The sequence below is a fragment of the Salmo salar genome, chromosome ssa08 (genome assembly GCF_905237065.1).
Source record: "Salmo salar chromosome ssa08, Ssal_v3.1, whole genome shotgun sequence".
Taxonomy (NCBI): domain Eukaryota; kingdom Metazoa; phylum Chordata; class Actinopteri; order Salmoniformes; family Salmonidae; genus Salmo; species Salmo salar.
This window is the reverse complement of record NC_059449.1, coordinates 27598263-27619168: the sequence shown is the minus strand read 5'-3', so window position 1 is coordinate 27619168 and position 20906 is coordinate 27598263. Positions and strand designations below refer to the sequence as shown.

Here is a 20906-nt window from a genome sequence, read left to right as displayed (position 1 = left end):
GGATTCAGAGTCCTGGGTGCTAACCATTACACCATAGAACCCCATAGTAATTATTGAAGTGTTCAGATTTTCCTGTCATTTGTTCACCGGATAAACAGCTAGAAATGAGATTATTGGTAGGCCACGTGAATAATTCAGCACAAAAGCTAGAAAGGTTCTACCGAGATTTGAACTCGGATCACTGGATTCAAAGTCCAGAGTGCTAACCATTACACCATAGAACCATATTATACATCCATTTGGGAATTGTACAGAAAAAAAATTACTGCGTTTTAATTAGCAAATGTGGACTGTCGTTCCTATCACGTGTTGCAAATACTTTCAACAATCGTTGGACAGCTATATTCCAGTTCCACGAGGCAGATTAATTCACATGGTAGGTCCTACCGAGATTTGAACTCAGATTGCAAGATCCAGAGTGATAACCTTTACAGCATAGAATGCTGGTTCAGATTTTACTGTCCTTGGTTCACAGGAAAAACAGAGAAAATATTTTCTGGACAGAAACGGTATCACCTGGGCTACCCTACCATGTAACATCTTGAAAAAAATCTTAATTATTTTCAGTTCATTGGGGGCAGCAAGTTTTCAATTAATAAATGTACTAGGCATTCATATTAAAAATTTCCTGCAGGCTGGCCATTCATGCGTACCAAAGACTGCTTATCGACTCCCACCCACTTGTTTCTTTCACACAAGGCTATTTTAAAGTTGACAGGAGAGCAGTATGTCACTGCAGAATGAAGGTAGGTCCTACCGAGATTTGAACTCGGATCGCAGGATTCAGAGTCCTGAGTGCTAACCATTACACCATAGAACCCCATAAGAGTAATTATTGAAGTGTTCAGATTTTCCTGTCATTTGTTCACCGGATAAACAGCTAGAAATGAGATTATTGGTAGGCCACGTGAATAATTCAGCACAAAAGCTAGAAAGGTTCTACCGAGATTTGAACTCGGATCACTGGATTCAAAGTCCAGAGTGCTAACCATTACACCATAGAACCATATTATACATCCATTTGGGAATTGTACAGAAAAAAAATTACGCGTTTTAATTAGCAAATGTGGACTGTCGTTCCTATCACGTGTTGCAAATACTTTCAACAATCGTTGGACAGCTATATTCCAGTTCCACGAGGCAGATTAATTCACATGGTAGGTCCTACCGAGATTTGAACTCAGATTGCAAGATCCAGAGTGATAACCTTTACAGCATAGAATGCTGGTTCAGATTTTACTGTCCTTGGTTCACAGGAAAAACAGAGAAAATATTTTCTGGACAGAAACGGTATCACCTGGGCTACCCTACCATGTAACATCTTGAAAAAAATCTTAATTATTTTCAGTTCATTGGGGGGCAGCAAGTTTTCAATTAATAAATGTACTAGGCATTCATATTAAAAATTTCCTGCAGGCTGGCCATTCATGCGTACCAAAGACTGCTTATCGACTCCCACCCACTTGTTTCTTTCACACAAGAGTATTTTAAAGTTGACAGGAGGTATGTCACTGCAGAATGAAGGTAGGTCCTACCGAGATTTGAACTCGGATCGCAGGATTCAGAGTCCTGAGTGCTAACCATTACACCATAGAACCCCATAGTAATTATTGAAGTGTTCAGATTTTCCTGTCATTTGTTCACCGGATAAACAGCTAGAAATGAGATTATTGGTAGGCCACGTGAATAATTCAGCACAAAAGCTAGAAAGGTTCTACCGAGATTTGAACTCGGATCACTGGATTCAAAGTCCAGAGTGCTAACCATTACACCATAGAACCATATTATACATCCATTTGGGAATTGTACAGAAAAAAAATTACGCGTTTTAATTAGCAAATGTGGACTGTCGTTCCTATCACGTGTTGCAAATACTTTCAACAATCGTTGGACAGCTATATTCCAGTTCCACGAGGCAGATTAATTCACATGGTAGGTCCTACCGAGATTTGAACTCAGATTGCAAGATCCAGAGTGATAACCTTTACAGCATAGAATGCTGGTTCAGATTTTACTGTCCTTGGTTCACAGGAAAAACAGAGAAAATATTTTCTGGACAGAAACGGTATCACCTGGGCTACCCTACCATGTAACATCTTGAAAAAAATCTTAATTATTTTCAGTTCATTGGGGGGCAGCAAGTTTTCAATTAATAAATGTACTAGGCATTCATATTAAAAATTTCCTGCAGGCTGGCCATTCATGCGTACCAAAGACTGCTTATCGACTCCCACCCACTTGTTTCTTTCACACAAGGCTATTTTAAAGTTGACAGGAGAGCAGTATGTCAATGCAGAATGAAGGTAGGTCCTACCGAGATTTGAACTCGGATCGCAGGATTCAGAGTCCTGAGTGCTAACCATTACACCATAGAACCCCATATGGTAATTATTGAAGTGTTCAGATTTTCCTGTCATTTGTTCACCGGATAAACAGCTAGAAATGAGATTATTGGTAGGCCACGTGAATAATTCAGCACAAAAGCTAGAAAGGTTCTACCGAGATTTGAACTCGGATCACTGGATTCAAAGTCCAGAGTGCTAACCATTACACCATAGAACCATATTATACATCCATTTGGGAATTGTACAGAAAAAAAATTACGCGTTTTAATTAGCAAATGTGGACTGTCGTTCCTATCACGTGTTGCAAATACTTTCAACAATCGTTGGACAGCTATATTCCAGTTCCACGAGGCAGATTAATTCACATGGTAGGTCCTACCGAGATTTGAACTCAGATTGCAAGATCCAGAGTGATAACCTTTACAGCATAGAATGCTGGTTCAGATTTTACTGTCCTTGGTTCACAGGAAAAACAGAGAAAATATTTTCTGGACAGAAACGGTATCACCTGGGCTACCCTACCATGTAACATCTTGAAAAAAAATCTTAATTATTTTCAGTTCATTGGGGGGCAGCAAGTTTTCAATTAATAAATGTACTAGGCATTCATATTAAAAATTTCCTGCAGGCTGGCCATTCATGCGTACCAAAGACTGCTTATCGACTCCCACCCACTTGTTTCTTTCACACAAGGCTATTTTAAAGTTGACAGGAGAGCAGTATGTCAATGCAGAATGAAGGTAGGTCCTACCGAGATTTGAACTCGGATCGCAGGATTCAGAGTCCTGAGTGCTAACCATTACACCATAGAACCCCATATAGAGTAATTATTGAAGTGTTCAGATTTTCCTGTCATTTGTTCACCGGATAAACAGCTAGAAATGAGATTATTGGTAGGCCACGTGAATAATTCAGCACAAAAGCTAGAAAGGTTCTACCGAGATTTGAACTCGGATCACTGGATTCAAAGTCCAGAGTGCTAACCATTACACCATAGAACCATATTATACATCCATTTGGGAATTGTACAGAAAAAAAATTACGCGTTTTAATTAGCAAATGTGGACTGTCGTTCCTATCACGTGTTGCAAATACTTTCAACAATCGTTGGACAGCTATATTCCAGTTCCACGAGGCAGATTAATTCACATGGTAGGTCCTACCGAGATTTGAACTCAGATTGCAAGATCCAGAGTGATAACCTTTACAGCATAGAATGCTGGTTCAGATTTTACTGTCCTTGGTTCACAGGAAAAACAGAGAAAATATTTTCTGGACAGAAACGGTATCACCTGGGCTACCCTACCATGTAACATCTTGAAAAAAATCTTAATTATTTTCAGTTCATTGGGGGCAGCAAGTTTTCAATTAATAAATGTACTAGGCATTCATATTAAAAATTTCCTGCAGGCTGGCCATTCATGCGTACCAAAGACTGCTTATCGACTCCCCACCCACTTGTTTCTTTCACACAAGACTATTTTAAAGTTGACAGGAGAGCAGTATGTCACTGCAAAATGAAGGTAGGTCCTACCGAGATTTGAACTCGGATCGCAGGATTCAGAGTCCTGAGTGCTAACCATTACACCATAGAACCCCATATAGAGTAATTATTGAAGTGTTCAGATTTTCCTGTCATTTGTTCACCGGATAAACAGCTAGAAATGAGATTATTGGTAGGCCACGTGAATAATTCAGCACAAAAGCTAGAAAGGTTCTACCGAGATTTGAACTCGGATCACTGGATTCAAAGTCCAGAGTGCTAACCATTACACCATAGAACCATATTATACATCCATTTGGGAATTGTACAGAAAAAAAATTACGCGTTTTAATTAGCAAATGTGGACTGTCGTTCCTATCACGTGTTGCAAATACTTTCAACAATCGTTGGACAGCTATATTCCAGTTCCACGAGGCAGATTAATTCACATGGTAGGTCCTACCAAGATTTGAACTCAGATTGCAAGATCCAGAGTGATAACCTTTACAGCATAGAATGCTGGTTCAGATTTTACTGTCCTTGGTTCACAGGAAAAACAGAGAAAATATTTTCTGGACAGAAACGGTATCACCTGGGCTACCCTACCATGTAACATCTTGAAAAAAATCTTAATTATTTTCAGTTCATTGGGGGGCAGCAAGTTTTCAATTAATAAATGTACTAGGCATTCATATTAAAAATTTCCTGCAGGCTGGCCATTCATGCGTACCAAAGACTGCTTATCGACTCCCACCCACTTGTTTCTTTCACACAAGAGTATTTTAAAGTTGACAGGAGGTATGTCACTGCAGAATGAAGGTAGGTCCTACCGAGATTTGAACTCAGATCGCAGGATTCAGAGTCCTGAGTGCTAACCATTACACCATAGAACCCCATATGTAATTATTGAAGTGTTCAGATTTTCCTGTCATTTGTTCACCGGATAAACAGCTAGAAATGAGATTATTGGTAGGCCACGTGAATAATTCAGCACAAAAGCTAGAAAGGTTCTACCGAGATTTGAACTCGGATCACTGGATTCAAAGTCCAGAGTGCTAACCATTACACCATAGAACCATATTATACATCCATTTGGGAATTGTACAGAAAAAAAATTACGCGTTTTAATTAGCAAATGTGGACTGTCGTTCCTATCACGTGTTGCAAATACTTTCAACAATCGTTGGACAGCTATATTCCAGTTCCACGAGGCAGATTAATTCACATGGTAGGTCCTACCGAGATTTGAACTCAGATTGCAAGATCCAGAGTGATAACCTTTACAGCATAGAATGCTGGTTCAGATTTTACTGTCCTTGGTTCACAGGAAAAACAGAGAAAATATTTTCTGGACAGAAACGGTATCACCTGGGCTACCCTACCATGTAACATCTTGAAAAAAATCTTAATTATTTTCAGTTCATTGGGGGCAGCAAGTTTTCAATTAATAAATGTACTAGGCATTCATATTAAAAATTTCCTGCAGGCTGGCCATTCATGCGTACCAAAGACTGCTTATCGACTCCCACCCACTTGTTTCTTTCACACAAGAGTATTTTAAAGTTGACAGGAGAGGAGTATGTCACTGCAAAATCAAGGTAGGTCCTACCGAGATTTGAACTCGGATCGCAGGATTCAGAGTCCTGAGTGCTAACCATTACACCATAGAACCCCATATAGAGTAATTATTGAAGTGTTCAGATTTTCCTGTCATTTGTTCACCGGATAAACAGCTAGAAATGAGATTATTGGTAGGCCACGTGAATAATTCAGCACAAAAGCTAGAAAGGTTCTACCGAGATTTGAACTCGGATCACTGGATTCAAAGTCCAGAGTGCTAACCATTACACCATAGAACCATATTATACATCCATTTGGGAATTGTACAGAAAAAAAATTACGCGTTTTAATTAGCAAATGTGGACTGTCGTTCCTATCACGTGTTGCAAATACTTTCAACAATCGTTGGACAGCTATATTCCAGTTCCACGAGGCAGATTAATTCACATGGTAGGTCCTACCGAGATTTGAACTCAGATTGCAAGATCCAGAGTGATAACCTTTACAGCATAGAATGCTGGTTCAGATTTTACTGTCCTTGGTTCACAGGAAAAACAGAGAAAATATTTTCTGGACAGAAACGGTATCACCTGGGCTACCCTACCATGTAACATCTTGAAAAAAATCTTAATTATTTTCAGTTCATTGGGGGGCAGCAAGTTTTCAATTAATAAATGTACTAGGCATTCATATTAAAAATTTCCTGCAGGCTGGCCATTCATGCGTACCAAAGACTGCTTATCGACTCCCACCCACTTGTTTCTTTCACACAAGAGTATTTTAAAGTTGACAGGAGAGCAGTATGTCAATGCAGAATGAAGGTAGGTCCTACCGAGATTTGAACTCGGATCGCAGGATTCAGAGTCCTGAGTGCTAACCATTACACCATAGAACCCCATATAGAGTAATTATTGAAGTGTTCAGATTTTCCTGTCATTTGTTCACCGGATAAACAGCTAGAAATGAGATTATTGGTAGGCCACGTGAATAATTCAGCACAAAAGCTAGACATTTTCTACCGAGATTTGAACTCGGATCACTGGATTCAAAGTCCAGAGTGCTAACCATTACACCATAGAACCATATTATACATCCATTTGGGAATTGTACAGAAAAAAAATTACGCGTTTTAATTAGCAAATGTGGACTGTCGTTCCTATCACGTGTTGCAAATACTTTCAACAATCGTTGGACAGCTATATTCCAGTTCCACGAGGCAGATTAATTCACATGGTAGGTCCTACCGAGATTTGAACTCAGATTGCAAGATCCAGAGTGATAACCTTTACAGCATAGAATGCTGGTTCAGATTTTACTGTCCTTGGTTCACAGGAAAAACAGAGAAAATATTTTCTGGACAGAAACGGTATCACCTGGGCTACCCTACCATGTAACATCTTGAAAAAAATCTTAATTATTTTCAGTTCATTGGGGGCAGCAAGTTTTCAATTAATAAATGTACTAGGCATTCATATTAAAAATTTCCTGCAGGCTGGCCATTCATGCGTACCAAAGACTGCTTATCGACTCCCACCCACTTGTTTCTTTCACACAAGAGTATTTTAAAGTTGACAGGAGAGGAGTATGTCACTGCAAAATCAAGGTAGGTCCTACCGAGATTTGAACTCGGATCGCAGGATTCAGAGTCCTGAGTGCTAACCATTACACCATAGAACCCCATATAGAGTAATTATTGAAGTGTTCAGATTTTCCTGTCATTTGTTCACCGGATAAACAGCTAGAAATGAGATTATTGGTAGGCCACGTGAACAATTCAGCACAAAAGCTAGACATTTTCTACCGAGATTTGAACTCGGATCACTGGATTCAAAGTCCAGAGTGTTAACCATTACACCATAGAACCATATTATACATCCATTTGGGAATTGTACAGAAAAAAAATTACGCGTTTTAATTAGCAAATGTGGACTGTCGTTCCTATCACGTGTTGCAAATACTTTCAACAATCGTTGGACAGCTATATTCCAGTTCCACGAGGCAGATTAATTCACATGGTAGGTCCTACCGAGATTTGAACTCAGATTGCAAGATCCAGAGTGATAACCTTTACAGCATAGAATGCTGGTTCAGATTTTACTGTCCTTGGTTCACAGGAAAAACAGAGAAAATATTTTCTGGACAGAAACGGTATCACCTGGGCTACCCTACCATGTAACATCTTGAAAAAAATCTTAATTATTTTCAGTTCATTGGGGGGCAGCAAGTTTTCAATTAATAAATGTACTAGGCATTCATATTAAAAATTTCCTGCAGGCTGGCCATTCATGCGTACCAAAGACTGCTTATCGACTCCCACCCACTTGTTTCTTTCACACAAGAGTATTTTAAAGTTGACAGGAGAGCAGTATGTCACTGCAAAATCAAGGTAGGTCCTACCGAGATTTGAACTCGGATCGCAGGATTCAGAGTCCTGAGTGCTAACCATTACACCATAGAACCCCATATAGAGTAATTATTGAAGTGTTCAGATTTTCCTGTCATTTGTTCACCGGATAAACAGCTAGAAATGAGATTATTGGTAGGCCACGTGAACAATTCAGCACAAAAGCTAGACATTTTCTACCGAGATTTGAACTCGGATCACTGGATTCAAAGTCCAGAGTGCTAACCATTACACCATAGAACCATATTATACATCCATTTGGGAATTGTACAGAAAAAAAATTACGCGTTTTAATTAGCAAATGTGGACTGTCGTTCCTATCACGTGTTGCAAATACTTTCAACAATCGTTGGACAGCTATATTCCAGTTCCACGAGGCAGATTAATTCACATGGTAGGTCCTACCGAGATTTGAACTCAGATTGCAAGATCCAGAGTGATAACCTTTACAGCATAGAATGCTGCTTCAGATTTTACTGTCCTTGGTTCACAGGAAAAACAGAGAAAATATTTTCTGGACAGAAACGGTATCACCTGGGTTACCCTACCATGTAACATCTTGAAAAAAATCTTAATTATTTTCAGTTCATTGGGGGGCAGCAAGTTTTCAATTAATAAATGTACTAGGCATTCATATTAAAAATTTCCTGCAGGCTGGCCATTCATGCGTACCAAAGACTGCTTATCGACTCCCACCCACTTGTTTCTTTCACACAAGAGTATTTTAAAGTTGACAGGAGAGCAGTATGTCAATGCAGAATGAAGGTAGGTCCTACCGAGATTTGAACTCGGATCGCAGGATTCAGAGTCCTGAGTGCTAACCATTACACCATAGAACCCCATAGTAATTATTGAAGTGTTCAGATTTTCCTGTCATTTGTTCACCGGATAAACAGCTAGAAATGAGATTATTGGTAGGCCACGTGAATAATTCAGCACAAAAGCCAGAAAGGTTCTACCGAGATTTGAAATCGGATCACTGGATTCAAAGTCCAGAGTGCTAACCATTACACCATAGAACCATATTATACATCCATTTGGGAATTGTACAGAAAAAAAATTACGCGTTTTAATTAGCAAATGTGGACTGTCGTTCCTATCACGTGTTGCAAATACTTTCAACAATCGTTGGACAGCTATATTCCAGTTCCACGAGGCAGATTAATTCACATGGTAGGTCCTACCGAGATTTGAACTCAGATTGCAAGATCCAGAGTGATAACCTTTACAGCATAGAATGCTGGTTCAGATTTTACTGTCCTTGGTTCACAGGAAAAACAGAGAAAATATTTTCTGGACAGAAACGGTATCACCTGGGCTACCCTACCATGTAACATCTTGAAAAAAATCTTAATTATTTTCAGTTCATTGGGGGGCAGCAAGTTTTCAATTAATAAATGTACTAGGCATTCATATTAAACATTTCCTGCAGGCTGGCCATTCATGCGTACCAAAGACTGCTTATCGACTCCCACCCACTTGTTTCTTTCACACAAGAGTATTTTAAAGTTGACAGGAGAGGAGTATGTCACTGCAAAATCAAGGTAGGTCCTACCGAGATTTGAACTCGGATCGCAGGATTCAGAGTCCTGAGTGCTAACCATTACACCATAGAACCCCATAGTAATTACTGAAGTGTTCAGATTTTCCTGTCATTTGTTCACCGGATAAACAGGTAGAAATGAGATTATTGGTAGGCCTCGTGAATAATTCAGCACAAAAGCTAGAAAGGTTCTACCAAGATTTGAACTCGGATCGCAGGATTCAGAGTCCTGAGTGCTAACCATTACACCATAGAACCCCATAGTAATTATTGAAGTGTTCAGATTTTCCTGTCATTTGTTCACCGGATAAACAGCTAGAAATGAGATTATTGGTAGGCCACGTGAATAATTCAGCACAAAAGCTAGAAAGGTTCTACCGAGATTTGAACTCGGATCACTGGATTCAAAGTCCAGAGTGCTAACCATTACACCATAGAACCATATTATACATCCATTTGGGAATTGTACAGAAAAAAAATTACGCGTTTTAATTAGCAAATGTGGACTGTCGTTCCTATCACGTGTTGCAAATACTTTCAACAATCGTTGGACAGCTATATTCCAGTTCCACGGGGCAGATTAATTCACATGGTAGGTCCTACCGAGATTTGAACTCAGATTGCAAGATCCAGAGTGATAACCTTTACAGCATAGAAAGCTGGTTCAGATTTTACTGTCCTTGGTTCACAGGAAAAACAGAGAAAATATTTTCTGGACAGAAACGGTATCACCTGGGCTACCCTACCATGTAACATCTTGAAAAAAATCTTAATTATTTTCAGTTCATTGGGGGGCAGCAAGTTTTCAATTAATAAATGTACTAGGCATTCATATTAAAAATTTCCTGCAGGCTGGCCATTCATGCGTACCAAAGACTGCTTATCGACTCCCACCCACTTGTTTCTTTCACACAAGGCTATTTTAAAGTTGACAGGAGAGCAGTATGTCAATGCAGAATGAAGGTAGGTCCTACCGAGATTTGAACTCGGATCGCAGGATTCAGAGTCCTGAGTGCTAACCATTACACCATAGAACCCCATAGTAATTATTGAAGTGTTCAGATTTTCCTGTCATTTGTTCACCGGATAAACAGCTAGAAATGAGATTATTGGTAGGCCACGTGAATAATTCAGCACAAAAGCCAGAAAGGTTCTACCGAGATTTGAACTCGGATCACTGGATTCAAAGTCCAGAGTGCTAACCATTACACCATAGAACCATATTTTACATCCATTTGGGAATTGTACAGAAAAAAAATTACGCGTTTTAATTAGCAAATGTGGACTGTCGTTCCTATCACGTGTTGCAAATACTTTCAACAATCGTTGGACAGCTATATTCCAGTTCCACGAGGCAGATTAATTCACATGGTAGGTCCTACCGAGATTTGAACTCAGATTGCAAGATCCAGAGTGATAACCTTTACAGCATAGAATGCTGGTTCAGATTTTACTGTCCTTGGTTCACAGGAAAAACAGAGAAAATATTTTCTGGACAGAAACGGTATCACCTGGGCTACCCTACCATGTAACATCTTGAAAAAAATCTTAATTATTTTCAGTTCATTGGGGGGCAGCAAGTTTTCAATTAATAAATGTACTAGGCATTCATATTAAAAATTTCCTGCAGGCTGGCCATTCATGCGTACCAAAGACTGCTTATCGACTCCCACCCACTTGTTTCTTTCACACAAGAGTATTTTAAAGTTGACAGGAGAGGAGTATGTCACTGCAAAATCAAGGTAGGTCCTACCGAGATTTGAACTCGGATCGCAGGATTCAGAGTCCTGAGTGCTAACCATTACACCATAGAACCCCATATAGAGTAATTATTGAAGTGTTCAGATTTTCCTGTCATTTGTTCACCGGATAAACAGGTAGAAATGAGATTATTGGTAGGCCACGTGAATAATTCAGCACAAAAGCTAGAAAGGTTCTACCGAGATTTGAACTCGGATCACTGGATTCAAAGTCCAGAGTGCTAACCATTACACCATAGAACCATATTATACATCCATTAGGGAATTGTACAGAAAAAAAATTACGCGTTTTAATTAGCAAATGTGGACTGTCGTTCCTATCACGTGTTGCAAATACTTTCAACAATCGTTGGACAGCTATATTCCAGTTCCACGAGGCAGATTAATTCACATGGTAGGTCCTACCGAGATTTGAACTCAGATTGCAAGATCCAGAGTGATAACCTTTACAGCATAGAATGCTGGTTCAGATTTTACTGTCCTTGGTTCACAGGAAAAACAGAGAAAATATTTTCTGGACAGAAACGGTATCACCTGGGCTACCCTACCATGTAACATCTTGAAAAAAATCTTAATTATTTTCAGTTCATTGGGGGGCAGCAAGTTTTCAATTAATAAATGTACTAGGCATTCATATTAAAAATTTCCTGCAGGCTGGCCATTCATGCGTACCAAAGACTGCTTATCGACTCCCACCCACTTGTTTCTTTCACACAAGAGTATTTTAAAGTTGACAGGAGAGGAGTATGTCACTGCAAAATCAAGGTAGGTCCTACCGAGATTTGAACTCGGATCGCAGGATTCAGAGTCCTGAGTGCTAACCATTACACCATAGAACCCCATATAGAGTAATTACTGAAGTGTTCAGATTTTCCTGTCATTTGTTCACCGGATAAACAGCTAGAAATGAGATTATTGGTAGGCCACGTGAATAATTCAGCACAAAAGCTAGAAAGGTTCTACCGAATGCCGTTTCCGTCATTTTGTTGGTCCGTGAATAATTCAGCACAAAAGCCAGAAAGGTTCTACCGAGATTTGAAATCGGATCACTGGATTCAAAGTCCAGAGTGCTAACCATTACACCATAGAACCATATTATACATCCATTTGGGAATTGTACAGAAAAAAAATTACGCGTTTTAATTAGCAAATGTGGACTGTCGTTCCTATCACGTGTTGCAAATACTTTCAACAATCGTTGGACAGCTATATTCCAGTTCCACGGGGCAGATTAATTCACATGGTAGGTCCTACCGAGATTTGAACTCAGATTGCAAGATCCAGAGTGATAACCTTTACAGCATAGAAAGCTGGTTCAGATTTTACTGTCCTTGGTTCACAGGAAAAACAGAGAAAATATTTTCTGGACAGAAACGGTATCACCTGGGCTACCCTACCATGTAACATCTTGAAAAAAATCTTAATTATTTTCAGTTCATTGGGGGCAGCAAGTTTTCAATTAATAAATGTACTAGGCATTCATATTAAAAATTTCCTGCAGGCTGGCCATTCATGCGTACCAAAGACTGCTTATCGACTCCCACCCACTTGTTTCTTTCACACAAGGCTATTTTAAAGTTGACAGGAGAGCAGTATGTCACTGCAGAATGAAGGTAGGTCCTACCGAGATTTGAACTCGGATCGCAGGATTCAGAGTCCTGAGTGCTAACCATTACACCATAGAACCCCATAGTAATTATTGAAGTGTTCAGATTTTCCTGTCATTTGTTCACCGGATAAACAGCTAGAAATGAGATTATTGGTAGGCCACGTGAATAATTCAGCACAAAAGCCAGAAAGGTTCTACCGAGATTTGAACTCGGATCACTGGATTCAAAGTCCAGAGTGCTAACCATTACACCATAGAACCATATTATACATCCATTTGGGAATTGTACAGAAAAAAAATTACGCGTTTTAATTAGCAAATGTGGACTGTCGTTCCTATCACGTGTTGCAAATACTTTCAACAATCGTTGGACAGCTATATTCCAGTTCCACGAGGCAGATTAATTCACATGGTAGGTCCTACCGAGATTTGAACTCAGATTGCAAGATCCAGAGTGATAACCTTTACAGCATAGAATGCTGGTTCAGATTTTACTGTCCTTGGTTCACAGGAAAAACAGAGAAAATATTTTCTGGACAGAAACGGTATCACCTGGGCTACCCTACCATGTAACATCTTGAAAAAAATCTTAATTATTTTCAGTTCATTGGGGGGCAGCAAGTTTTCAATTAATAAATGTACTAGGCATTCATATTAAAAATTTCCTGCAGGCTGGCCATTCATGCGTACCAAAGACTGCTTATCGACTCCCCACCCACTTGTTTCTTTCACACAAGGCTATTTTAAAGTTGACAGGAGAGCAGTATGTCACTGCAGAATGAAGGTAGGTCCTACCGAGATTTGAACTCGGATCGCAGGATTCAGAGTCCTGAGTGCTAACCATTACACCATAGAACCCCATAGTAATTATTGAAGTGTTCAGATTTTCCTGTCATTTGTTCACCGGATAAACAGCTAGAAATGAGATTATTGGTAGGCCACGTGAATAATTCAGCACAAAAGCCAGAAAGGTTCTACCGAGATTTGAACTCGGATCACTGGATTCAAAGTCCAGAGTGCTAACCATTACACCATAGAACCATATTATACATCCATTTGGGAATTGTACAGAAAAAAAATTACGCGTTTTAATTAGCAAATGTGGACTGTCGTTCCTATCACGTGTTGCAAATACTTTCAACAATCGTTGGACAGCTATATTCCAGTTCCACGAGGCAGATTAATTCACATGGTAGGTCCTACCGAGATTTGAACTCAGATTGCAAGATCCAGAGTGATAACCTTTACAGCATAGAATGCTGGTTCAGATTTTACTGTCCTTGGTTCACAGGAAAAACAGAGAAAATATTTTCTGGACAGAAACGGTATCACCTGGGCTACCCTACCATGTAACATCTTGAAAAAAATCTTAATTATTTTCAGTTCATTGGGGGCAGCAAGTTTTCAATTAATAAATGTACTAGGCATTCATATTAAAAATTTCCTGCAGGCTGGCCATTCATGCGTACCAAAGACTGCTTATCGACTCCCACCCACTTGTTTCTTTCACACAAGGCTATTTTAAAGTTGACAGGAGAGCAGTATGTCACTGCAGAATGAAGGTAGGTCCTACCGAGATTTGAACTCGGATCGCAGGATTCAGAGTCCTGAGTGCTAACCATTACACCATAGAACCCCATAGTAATTATTGAAGTGTTCAGATTTTCCTGTCATTTGTTCACCGGATAAACAGCTAGAAATGAGATTATTGGTAGGCCACGTGAATAATTCAGCACAAAAGCCAGAAAGGTTCTACCGAGATTTGAACTCGGATCACTGGATTCAAAGTCCAGAGTGCTAACCATTACACCATAGAACCATATTATACATCCATTTGGGAATTGTACAGAAAAAAAATTACGCGTTTTAATTAGCAAATGTGGACTGTCGTTCCTATCACGTGTTGCAAATACTTTCAACAATCGTTGGACAGCTATATTCCAGTTCCACGAGGCAGATTAATTCACATGGTAGGTCCTACCAAGATTTGAACTCAGATTGCAAGATCCAGAGTGATAACCTTTACAGCATAGAATGCTGGTTCAGATTTTACTGTCCTTGGTTCACAGGAAAAACAGAGAAAATATTTTCTGGACAGAAACGGTATCACCTGGGCTACCCTACCATGTAACATCTTGAAAAAAATCTTAATTATTTTCAGTTCATTGGGGGCAGCAAGTTTTCAATTAATAAATGTACTAGGCATTCATATTAAAAATTTCCTGCAGGCTGGCCATTCATGCGTACCAAAGACTGCTTATCGACTCCCACCCACTTGTTTCTTTCACACAAGGCTATTTTAAAGTTGACAGGAGAGCAGTATGTCACTGCAGAATGAAGGTAGGTCCTACCGAGATTTGAACTCGGATCGCAGGATTCAGAGTCCTGAGTGCTAACCATTACACCATAGAACCCCATAGTAATTATTGAAGTGTTCAGATTTTCCTGTCATTTGTTCACCGGATAAACAGCTAGAAATGAGATTATTGGTAGGCCACGTGAATAATTCAGCACAAAAGCTAGAAAGGTTCTACCGAGATTTGAACTCGGATCACTGGATTCAAAGTCCAGAGTGCTAACCATTACACCATAGAACCATATTATACATCCATTTGGGAATTGTACAGAAAAAAAATTACGCGTTTTAATTAGCAAATGTGGACTGTCGTTCCTATCACGTGTTGCAAATACTTTCAACAATCGTTGGACAGCTATATTCCAGTTCCACGAGGCAGATTAATTCACATGGTAGGTCCTACCAAGATTTGAACTCAGATTGCAAGATCCAGAGTGATAACCTTTACAGCATAGAATGCTGGTTCAGATTTTACTGTCCTTGGTTCACAGGAAAAACAGAGAAAATATTTTCTGGACAGAAACGGTATCACCTGGGCTACCCTACCATGTAACATCTTGAAAAAAATCTTAATTATTTTCAGTTCATTGGGGGGCAGCAAGTTTTCAATTAATAAATGTACTAGGCATTCATATTAAAAATTTCCTGCAGGCTGGCCATTCATGCGTACCAAAGACTGCTTATCGACTCCCACCCACTTGTTTCTTTCACACAACGCTATTTTAAAGTTGACAGGAGAGCAGTATGTCACTGCAGAATGAAGGTAGGTCCTACCGAGATTTGAACTCGGATCGCAGGATTCAGAGTCCTGAGTGCTAACCATTACACCATAGAACCCCATAGTAATTATTGAAGTGTTCAGATTTTCCTGTCATTTGTTCACCGGATAAACAGCTAGAAATGAGATTATTGGTAGGCCACGTGAATAATTCAGCACAAAAGCTAGAAAGGTTCTACCGAGATTTGAACTCGGATCACTGGATTCAAAGTCCAGAGTGCTAACCATTACACCATAGAACCATATTATACATCCATTTGGGAATTGTACAGAAAAAAAATTACGCGTTTTAATTAGCAAATGTGGACTGTCGTTCCTATCACGTGTTGCAAATACTTTCAACAATCGTTGGACAGCTATATTCCAGTTCCACGAGGCAGATTAATTCACATGGTAGGTCCTACCGAGATTTGAACTCAGATTGCAAGATCCAGAGTGATAACCTTTACAGCATAGAATGCTGGTTCAGATTTTACTGTCCTTGGTTCACAGGAAAAACAGAGAAAATATTTTCTGGACAGAAACGGTATCACCTGGGCTACCCTACCATGTAACATCTTGAAAAAAATCTTAATTATTTTCAGTTCATTGGGGGCAGCAAGTTTTCAATTAATAAATGTACTAGGCATTCATATTAAAAATTTCCTGCAGGCTGGCCATTCATGCGTACCAAAGACTGCTTATCGACTCCCCACCCACTTGTTTCTTTCACACAAGGCTATTTTAAAGTTGACAGGAGAGCAGTATGTCACTGCAGAATGAAGGTAGGTCCTACCGAGATTTGAACTCGGATCGCAGGATTCAGAGTCCTGAGTGCTAACCATTACACCATAGAACCCCATAGTAATTATTGAAGTGTTCAGATTTTCCTGTCATTTGTTCACCGGATAAACAGCTAGAAATGAGATTATTGGTAGGCCACGTGAATAATTCAGCACAAAAGCTAGAAAGGTTCTACCGAGATTTGAACTCGGATCACTGGATTCAAAGTCCAGAGTGCTAACCATTACACCATAGAACCATATTATACATCCATTTGGGAATTGTACAGAAAAAAAATTACGCGTTTTAATTAGCAAATGTGGACTGTCGTTCCTATCACGTGTTGCAAATACTTTCAACAATCGTTGGACAGCTATATTCCAGTTCCACGAGGCAGATTAATTCACATGGTAGGTCCTACCAAGATTTGAACTCAGATTGCAAGATCCAGAGTGATAACCTTTACAGCATAGAATGCTGGTTCAGATTTTACTGTCCTTGGTTCACAGGAAAAACAGAGAAAATATTTTCTGGACAGAAACGGTATCACCTGGGCTACCCTACCATGTAACATCTTGAAAAAAATCTTAATTATTTTCAGTTCATTGGGGGCAGCAAGTTTTCAATTAATAAATGTACTAGGCATTCATATTAAAAATTTCCTGCAGGCTGGCCATTCATGCGTACCAAAGACTGCTTATCGACTCCCACCCACTTGTTTCTTTCACACAAGGCTATTTTAAAGTTGACAGGAGAGCAGTATGTCACTGCAGAATGAAGGTAGGTCCTACCGAGATTTGAACTCGGATCGCAGGATTCAGAGTCCTGAGTGCTAACCATTACACCATAGAACCCCATAGTAATTATTGAAGTGTTCAGATTTTCCTGTCATTTGTTCACCGGATAAACAGCTAGAAATGAGATTATTGGTAGGCCACGTGAATAATTCAGCACAAAAGCCAGAAAGGTTCTACCGAGATTTGAACTCGGATCACTGGATTCAAAGTCCAGAGTGCTAACCATTACACCATAGAACCATATTATACATCCATTTGGGAATTGTACAGAAAAAAAATTACGCGTTTTAATTAGCAAATGTGGACTGTCGTTCCTATCACGTGTTGCAAATACTTTCAACAATCGTTGGACAGCTATATTCCAGTTCCACGAGGCAGATTAATTCACATGGTAGGTCCTACCAAGATTTGAACTCAGATTGCAAGATCCAGAGTGATAACCTTTACAGCATAGAATGCTGGTTCAGATTTTACTGTCCTTGGTTCACAGGAAAAACAGAGAAAATATTTTCTGGACAGAAACGGTATCACCTGGGCTACCCTACCATGTAACATCTTGAAAAAAATCTTAATTATTTTCAGTTCATTGGGGGCAGCAAGTTTTCAATTAATAAATGTACTAGGCATTCATATTAAAAATTTCCTGCAGGCTGGCCATTCATGCGTACCAAAGACTGCTTATCGACTCCCACCCACTTGTTTCTTTCACACAAGGCTACTTTAAAGTTGACAGGAGAGCAGTATGTCACTGCAGAATGAAGGTAGGTCCAACTGAGATTTGAACTCAGAGTCATGAGTGCTCACCATTACACCATAGAACCCCATAGTAATTATTGAAGTGTTCAGATTTTCCTGTCATTTGTTCACCGGATAAACAGCTAGAAATGAGATTATTGGTAGGCCACGTGAATAATTCAGCACAAAAGCCAGAAAGGTTCTAACGAGATTTGAATTCAGATCACTAGATTCAAAGTCCAGAGTGCTAACCATTACACCATAGAACCATATTATACATCATTTTTGGGAATTGTACAGAAAAAAAATTACGCGTTTTAATTAGCAAATGTGGACTGTCGTTCCTATCACGTGTTGCAAATACTTTCAACAATCGTTGGACAGCTATATTCCAGTTCCACGAGGCAGATTAATTCACATGGTAGGTCCTACCAAGATTTGAACTCAGATTGCAAGATCCAGAGTGATAACCTTTACAGCATAGAATGCTGGTTCAGATTTTACTGTCCTTGGTTCACAGGAAAAACAGAGAAAATATTTTCTGGACAGAAACGGTATCACCTGGGCTACCCTACCATGTAACATCTTGAAAAAAATCTTAATTATTTTCAGTTCATTGGGGGGCAGCAAGTTTTCAATTAATAAATGTACTAGGCATTCATATTAAAAATTTCCTGCAGGCTGGCCATTCATGCGTACCAAAGACTGCTTATCGACTCCCACCCACTTGTTTCTTTCACACAAGGCTATTTTAAAGTTGACAGGAGAGCAGTATGTCACTGCAGAATGAAGGTAGGTCCTACCGAGATTTGAACTCGGATCGCAGGATTCAGAGTCCTGAGTGCTAACCATTACACCATAGAACCCCATAGTAATTATTGAAGTGTTCAGATTTTCCTGTCATTTGTTCACCGGATAAACAGCTAGAAATGAGATTATTGGTAGGCCACGTGAATAATTCAGCACAAAAGCTAGAAAGGTTCTACCGAGATTTGAACTCGGATCACTGGATTCAAAGTCCAGAGTGCTAACCATTACACCATAGAACCATATTATACATCCATTTGGGAATTGTACAGAAAAAAAATTACGCGTTTTAATTAGCAAATGTGGACTGTCGTTCCTATCACGTGTTGCAAATACTTTCAACAATCGTTGGACAGCTATATTCCAGTTCCACGAGGCAGATTAATTCACATGGTAGGTCCTACCAAGATTTGAACTCAGATTGCAAGATCCAGAGTGATAACCTTTACAGCATAGAATGCTGGTTCAGATTTTACTGTCCTTGGTTCACAGGAAAAACAGAGAAAATATTTTCTGGACAGAAACGGTATCACCTGGGCTACCCTACCATGTAACATCTTGAAAAAAATCTTAATTATTTTCAGTTCATTGGGGGCAGCAAGTTTTCAATTAATAAATGTACTAGGCATTCATATTAAAAATTTCCTGCAGGCTGGCCATTCATGCGTACCAAAGACTGCTTATCGACTCCCACCCACTTGTTTCTTTCACACAAGGCTATTTTAAAGTTGACAGGAGAGCAGTATGTCACTGCAGAATGAAGGTAGGTCCTACCGAGATTTGAACTCGGATCGCAGGATTCAGAGTCCTGAGTGCTAACCATTACACCATAGAACCCCATAGTAATTATTGAAGTGTTCAGATTTTCCTGTCATTTGTTCACCGGATAAACAGCTAGAAATGAGATTATTGGTAGGCCACGTGAATAATTCAGCACAAAAGCCAGAAAGGTTCTACCGAGATTTGAACTCGGATCACTGGATTCAAAGTCCAGAGTGCTAACCATTACACCATAGAACCATATTATACATCCATTTGGGAATTGTACAGAAAAAAAATTACGCGTTTTAATTAGCAAATGTGGACTGTCGTTCCTATCACGTGTTGCAAATACTTTCAACAATCGTTGGACAGCTATATTCCAGTTCCACGAGGCAGATTAATTCACATGGTAGGTCCTACCAAGATTTGAACTCAGATTGCAAGATCCAGAGTGATAACCTTTACAGCATAGAATGCTGGTTCAGATTTTACTGTCCTTGGTTCACAGGAAAAACAGAGAAAATATTTTCTGGACAGAAACGGTATCACCTGGGCTACCCTACCATGTAACATCTTGAAAAAAATCTTAATTATTTTCAGTTCATTGGGGGCAGCAAGTTTTCAATTAATAAATGTACTAGGCATTCATATTAAAAATTTCCTGCAGGCTGGCCATTCATGCGTACCAAAGACTGCTTATCGACTCCCACCCACTTGTTTCTTTCACACAAGAGTATTTTAAAGTTGACAGGAGAGCAGTATGAAGGTAGGTCCTACCGAGATTTGAACTCGGATCGCAGGATTCAGAGTCCTGAGTGCTAACCATTACACCATAGAACCCCATAGTAATTATTGAAGTGTTCAGATTTTCCTGTCATTTGTTCACCGGATAAACAGCTAGAAATGAGATTATTGGTAGGCCACGTGAATAATTCAGCACAAAAGCCAGAAAGGTTCTACCGAGATTTGAACTCGGATCACTGGATTCAAAGTCCAGAGTGCTAACCATTACACCATAGAACCATATTATACATCCATTTGGGAATTGTACAGAAAAAAAATTACGCGTTTTAATTAGCAAATGTGGACTGTCGTTCCTATCACGTGTTGCAAATACTTTCAACAATCGTTGGACAGCTATATTCCAGTTCCACGAGGCAGATTAATTCACATGGTAGGTCCTACCGAGATTTGAACTCAGATTG

The 20906-nt window shown here is 39.5% G+C and overlaps 52 non-coding genes across 52 annotated transcripts; all 52 read right to left on the bottom strand.

Moving 5' to 3' along the window:
* Positions 1-152: 152 nt before the first annotated feature.
* On the bottom strand, positions 153-224 carry trnaq-uug (transfer RNA glutamine (anticodon UUG)). The gene has a single exon. It is a non-coding gene; the product is annotated as a tRNA-Gln (tRNA).
* A 524-nt stretch (positions 225-748) lies between these two features.
* On the bottom strand, positions 749-820 carry trnaq-cug (transfer RNA glutamine (anticodon CUG)). The gene has a single exon. It is a non-coding gene; the product is annotated as a tRNA-Gln (tRNA).
* A 114-nt stretch (positions 821-934) lies between these two features.
* On the bottom strand, positions 935-1006 carry trnaq-uug (transfer RNA glutamine (anticodon UUG)). Its single transcript has one exon. It is a non-coding gene; the product is annotated as a tRNA-Gln (tRNA).
* A 520-nt stretch (positions 1007-1526) lies between these two features.
* On the bottom strand, positions 1527-1598 carry trnaq-cug (transfer RNA glutamine (anticodon CUG)). The gene has a single exon. It is a non-coding gene; the product is annotated as a tRNA-Gln (tRNA).
* A 111-nt stretch (positions 1599-1709) lies between these two features.
* trnaq-uug (transfer RNA glutamine (anticodon UUG)) lies at positions 1710-1781 on the bottom strand. The gene has a single exon. It is a non-coding gene; the product is annotated as a tRNA-Gln (tRNA).
* Positions 1782-2305: 524 nt separating this feature from the next.
* On the bottom strand, positions 2306-2377 carry trnaq-cug (transfer RNA glutamine (anticodon CUG)). Its single transcript has one exon. It is a non-coding gene; the product is annotated as a tRNA-Gln (tRNA).
* Positions 2378-2490: 113 nt separating this feature from the next.
* On the bottom strand, positions 2491-2562 carry trnaq-uug (transfer RNA glutamine (anticodon UUG)). The gene has a single exon. It is a non-coding gene; the product is annotated as a tRNA-Gln (tRNA).
* A 525-nt stretch (positions 2563-3087) lies between these two features.
* On the bottom strand, positions 3088-3159 carry trnaq-cug (transfer RNA glutamine (anticodon CUG)). Its single transcript has one exon. It is a non-coding gene; the product is annotated as a tRNA-Gln (tRNA).
* Positions 3160-3274: 115 nt separating this feature from the next.
* Positions 3275-3346, bottom strand: trnaq-uug (transfer RNA glutamine (anticodon UUG)). The gene has a single exon. It is a non-coding gene; the product is annotated as a tRNA-Gln (tRNA).
* A 524-nt stretch (positions 3347-3870) lies between these two features.
* Positions 3871-3942, bottom strand: trnaq-cug (transfer RNA glutamine (anticodon CUG)). The gene has a single exon. It is a non-coding gene; the product is annotated as a tRNA-Gln (tRNA).
* A 115-nt stretch (positions 3943-4057) lies between these two features.
* On the bottom strand, positions 4058-4129 carry trnaq-uug (transfer RNA glutamine (anticodon UUG)). The gene has a single exon. It is a non-coding gene; the product is annotated as a tRNA-Gln (tRNA).
* A 520-nt stretch (positions 4130-4649) lies between these two features.
* Positions 4650-4721, bottom strand: trnaq-cug (transfer RNA glutamine (anticodon CUG)). Its single transcript has one exon. It is a non-coding gene; the product is annotated as a tRNA-Gln (tRNA).
* Positions 4722-4833: 112 nt separating this feature from the next.
* Positions 4834-4905, bottom strand: trnaq-uug (transfer RNA glutamine (anticodon UUG)). Its single transcript has one exon. It is a non-coding gene; the product is annotated as a tRNA-Gln (tRNA).
* A 523-nt stretch (positions 4906-5428) lies between these two features.
* trnaq-cug (transfer RNA glutamine (anticodon CUG)) lies at positions 5429-5500 on the bottom strand. Its single transcript has one exon. It is a non-coding gene; the product is annotated as a tRNA-Gln (tRNA).
* Positions 5501-5615: 115 nt separating this feature from the next.
* trnaq-uug (transfer RNA glutamine (anticodon UUG)) lies at positions 5616-5687 on the bottom strand. Its single transcript has one exon. It is a non-coding gene; the product is annotated as a tRNA-Gln (tRNA).
* A 524-nt stretch (positions 5688-6211) lies between these two features.
* Positions 6212-6283, bottom strand: trnaq-cug (transfer RNA glutamine (anticodon CUG)). The gene has a single exon. It is a non-coding gene; the product is annotated as a tRNA-Gln (tRNA).
* Positions 6284-6394: 111 nt separating this feature from the next.
* On the bottom strand, positions 6395-6470 carry trnaq-uug (transfer RNA glutamine (anticodon UUG)). The gene has a single exon. It is a non-coding gene; the product is annotated as a tRNA-Gln (tRNA).
* A 523-nt stretch (positions 6471-6993) lies between these two features.
* trnaq-cug (transfer RNA glutamine (anticodon CUG)) lies at positions 6994-7065 on the bottom strand. The gene has a single exon. It is a non-coding gene; the product is annotated as a tRNA-Gln (tRNA).
* Positions 7066-7176: 111 nt separating this feature from the next.
* On the bottom strand, positions 7177-7252 carry trnaq-uug (transfer RNA glutamine (anticodon UUG)). The gene has a single exon. It is a non-coding gene; the product is annotated as a tRNA-Gln (tRNA).
* Positions 7253-7776: 524 nt separating this feature from the next.
* On the bottom strand, positions 7777-7848 carry trnaq-cug (transfer RNA glutamine (anticodon CUG)). The gene has a single exon. It is a non-coding gene; the product is annotated as a tRNA-Gln (tRNA).
* Positions 7849-7959: 111 nt separating this feature from the next.
* Positions 7960-8035, bottom strand: trnaq-uug (transfer RNA glutamine (anticodon UUG)). The gene has a single exon. It is a non-coding gene; the product is annotated as a tRNA-Gln (tRNA).
* A 524-nt stretch (positions 8036-8559) lies between these two features.
* trnaq-cug (transfer RNA glutamine (anticodon CUG)) lies at positions 8560-8631 on the bottom strand. Its single transcript has one exon. It is a non-coding gene; the product is annotated as a tRNA-Gln (tRNA).
* Positions 8632-8742: 111 nt separating this feature from the next.
* On the bottom strand, positions 8743-8814 carry trnaq-uug (transfer RNA glutamine (anticodon UUG)). Its single transcript has one exon. It is a non-coding gene; the product is annotated as a tRNA-Gln (tRNA).
* Positions 8815-9338: 524 nt separating this feature from the next.
* Positions 9339-9410, bottom strand: trnaq-cug (transfer RNA glutamine (anticodon CUG)). Its single transcript has one exon. It is a non-coding gene; the product is annotated as a tRNA-Gln (tRNA).
* Positions 9411-9521: 111 nt separating this feature from the next.
* trnaq-cug (transfer RNA glutamine (anticodon CUG)) lies at positions 9522-9593 on the bottom strand. The gene has a single exon. It is a non-coding gene; the product is annotated as a tRNA-Gln (tRNA).
* A 111-nt stretch (positions 9594-9704) lies between these two features.
* trnaq-uug (transfer RNA glutamine (anticodon UUG)) lies at positions 9705-9776 on the bottom strand. Its single transcript has one exon. It is a non-coding gene; the product is annotated as a tRNA-Gln (tRNA).
* Positions 9777-10300: 524 nt separating this feature from the next.
* Positions 10301-10372, bottom strand: trnaq-cug (transfer RNA glutamine (anticodon CUG)). Its single transcript has one exon. It is a non-coding gene; the product is annotated as a tRNA-Gln (tRNA).
* Positions 10373-10483: 111 nt separating this feature from the next.
* trnaq-uug (transfer RNA glutamine (anticodon UUG)) lies at positions 10484-10555 on the bottom strand. The gene has a single exon. It is a non-coding gene; the product is annotated as a tRNA-Gln (tRNA).
* A 524-nt stretch (positions 10556-11079) lies between these two features.
* Positions 11080-11151, bottom strand: trnaq-cug (transfer RNA glutamine (anticodon CUG)). Its single transcript has one exon. It is a non-coding gene; the product is annotated as a tRNA-Gln (tRNA).
* Positions 11152-11266: 115 nt separating this feature from the next.
* trnaq-uug (transfer RNA glutamine (anticodon UUG)) lies at positions 11267-11338 on the bottom strand. Its single transcript has one exon. It is a non-coding gene; the product is annotated as a tRNA-Gln (tRNA).
* Positions 11339-11862: 524 nt separating this feature from the next.
* On the bottom strand, positions 11863-11934 carry trnaq-cug (transfer RNA glutamine (anticodon CUG)). The gene has a single exon. It is a non-coding gene; the product is annotated as a tRNA-Gln (tRNA).
* Positions 11935-12115: 181 nt separating this feature from the next.
* trnaq-uug (transfer RNA glutamine (anticodon UUG)) lies at positions 12116-12187 on the bottom strand. Its single transcript has one exon. It is a non-coding gene; the product is annotated as a tRNA-Gln (tRNA).
* Positions 12188-12710: 523 nt separating this feature from the next.
* On the bottom strand, positions 12711-12782 carry trnaq-cug (transfer RNA glutamine (anticodon CUG)). Its single transcript has one exon. It is a non-coding gene; the product is annotated as a tRNA-Gln (tRNA).
* Positions 12783-12893: 111 nt separating this feature from the next.
* trnaq-uug (transfer RNA glutamine (anticodon UUG)) lies at positions 12894-12965 on the bottom strand. Its single transcript has one exon. It is a non-coding gene; the product is annotated as a tRNA-Gln (tRNA).
* A 525-nt stretch (positions 12966-13490) lies between these two features.
* On the bottom strand, positions 13491-13562 carry trnaq-cug (transfer RNA glutamine (anticodon CUG)). Its single transcript has one exon. It is a non-coding gene; the product is annotated as a tRNA-Gln (tRNA).
* Positions 13563-13673: 111 nt separating this feature from the next.
* Positions 13674-13745, bottom strand: trnaq-uug (transfer RNA glutamine (anticodon UUG)). Its single transcript has one exon. It is a non-coding gene; the product is annotated as a tRNA-Gln (tRNA).
* A 523-nt stretch (positions 13746-14268) lies between these two features.
* trnaq-cug (transfer RNA glutamine (anticodon CUG)) lies at positions 14269-14340 on the bottom strand. The gene has a single exon. It is a non-coding gene; the product is annotated as a tRNA-Gln (tRNA).
* A 111-nt stretch (positions 14341-14451) lies between these two features.
* On the bottom strand, positions 14452-14523 carry trnaq-uug (transfer RNA glutamine (anticodon UUG)). The gene has a single exon. It is a non-coding gene; the product is annotated as a tRNA-Gln (tRNA).
* A 523-nt stretch (positions 14524-15046) lies between these two features.
* On the bottom strand, positions 15047-15118 carry trnaq-cug (transfer RNA glutamine (anticodon CUG)). The gene has a single exon. It is a non-coding gene; the product is annotated as a tRNA-Gln (tRNA).
* Positions 15119-15229: 111 nt separating this feature from the next.
* Positions 15230-15301, bottom strand: trnaq-uug (transfer RNA glutamine (anticodon UUG)). The gene has a single exon. It is a non-coding gene; the product is annotated as a tRNA-Gln (tRNA).
* Positions 15302-15825: 524 nt separating this feature from the next.
* trnaq-cug (transfer RNA glutamine (anticodon CUG)) lies at positions 15826-15897 on the bottom strand. The gene has a single exon. It is a non-coding gene; the product is annotated as a tRNA-Gln (tRNA).
* A 111-nt stretch (positions 15898-16008) lies between these two features.
* trnaq-uug (transfer RNA glutamine (anticodon UUG)) lies at positions 16009-16080 on the bottom strand. The gene has a single exon. It is a non-coding gene; the product is annotated as a tRNA-Gln (tRNA).
* A 524-nt stretch (positions 16081-16604) lies between these two features.
* Positions 16605-16676, bottom strand: trnaq-cug (transfer RNA glutamine (anticodon CUG)). Its single transcript has one exon. It is a non-coding gene; the product is annotated as a tRNA-Gln (tRNA).
* A 111-nt stretch (positions 16677-16787) lies between these two features.
* trnaq-uug (transfer RNA glutamine (anticodon UUG)) lies at positions 16788-16859 on the bottom strand. Its single transcript has one exon. It is a non-coding gene; the product is annotated as a tRNA-Gln (tRNA).
* Positions 16860-17382: 523 nt separating this feature from the next.
* On the bottom strand, positions 17383-17454 carry trnaq-cug (transfer RNA glutamine (anticodon CUG)). The gene has a single exon. It is a non-coding gene; the product is annotated as a tRNA-Gln (tRNA).
* A 111-nt stretch (positions 17455-17565) lies between these two features.
* trnaq-uug (transfer RNA glutamine (anticodon UUG)) lies at positions 17566-17637 on the bottom strand. The gene has a single exon. It is a non-coding gene; the product is annotated as a tRNA-Gln (tRNA).
* Positions 17638-18926: 1289 nt separating this feature from the next.
* trnaq-cug (transfer RNA glutamine (anticodon CUG)) lies at positions 18927-18998 on the bottom strand. Its single transcript has one exon. It is a non-coding gene; the product is annotated as a tRNA-Gln (tRNA).
* A 111-nt stretch (positions 18999-19109) lies between these two features.
* Positions 19110-19181, bottom strand: trnaq-uug (transfer RNA glutamine (anticodon UUG)). The gene has a single exon. It is a non-coding gene; the product is annotated as a tRNA-Gln (tRNA).
* Positions 19182-19704: 523 nt separating this feature from the next.
* trnaq-cug (transfer RNA glutamine (anticodon CUG)) lies at positions 19705-19776 on the bottom strand. Its single transcript has one exon. It is a non-coding gene; the product is annotated as a tRNA-Gln (tRNA).
* Positions 19777-19887: 111 nt separating this feature from the next.
* Positions 19888-19959, bottom strand: trnaq-uug (transfer RNA glutamine (anticodon UUG)). The gene has a single exon. It is a non-coding gene; the product is annotated as a tRNA-Gln (tRNA).
* Positions 19960-20469: 510 nt separating this feature from the next.
* Positions 20470-20541, bottom strand: trnaq-cug (transfer RNA glutamine (anticodon CUG)). The gene has a single exon. It is a non-coding gene; the product is annotated as a tRNA-Gln (tRNA).
* Positions 20542-20652: 111 nt separating this feature from the next.
* Positions 20653-20724, bottom strand: trnaq-uug (transfer RNA glutamine (anticodon UUG)). The gene has a single exon. It is a non-coding gene; the product is annotated as a tRNA-Gln (tRNA).
* Positions 20725-20906: the final 182 nt, after the last annotated feature.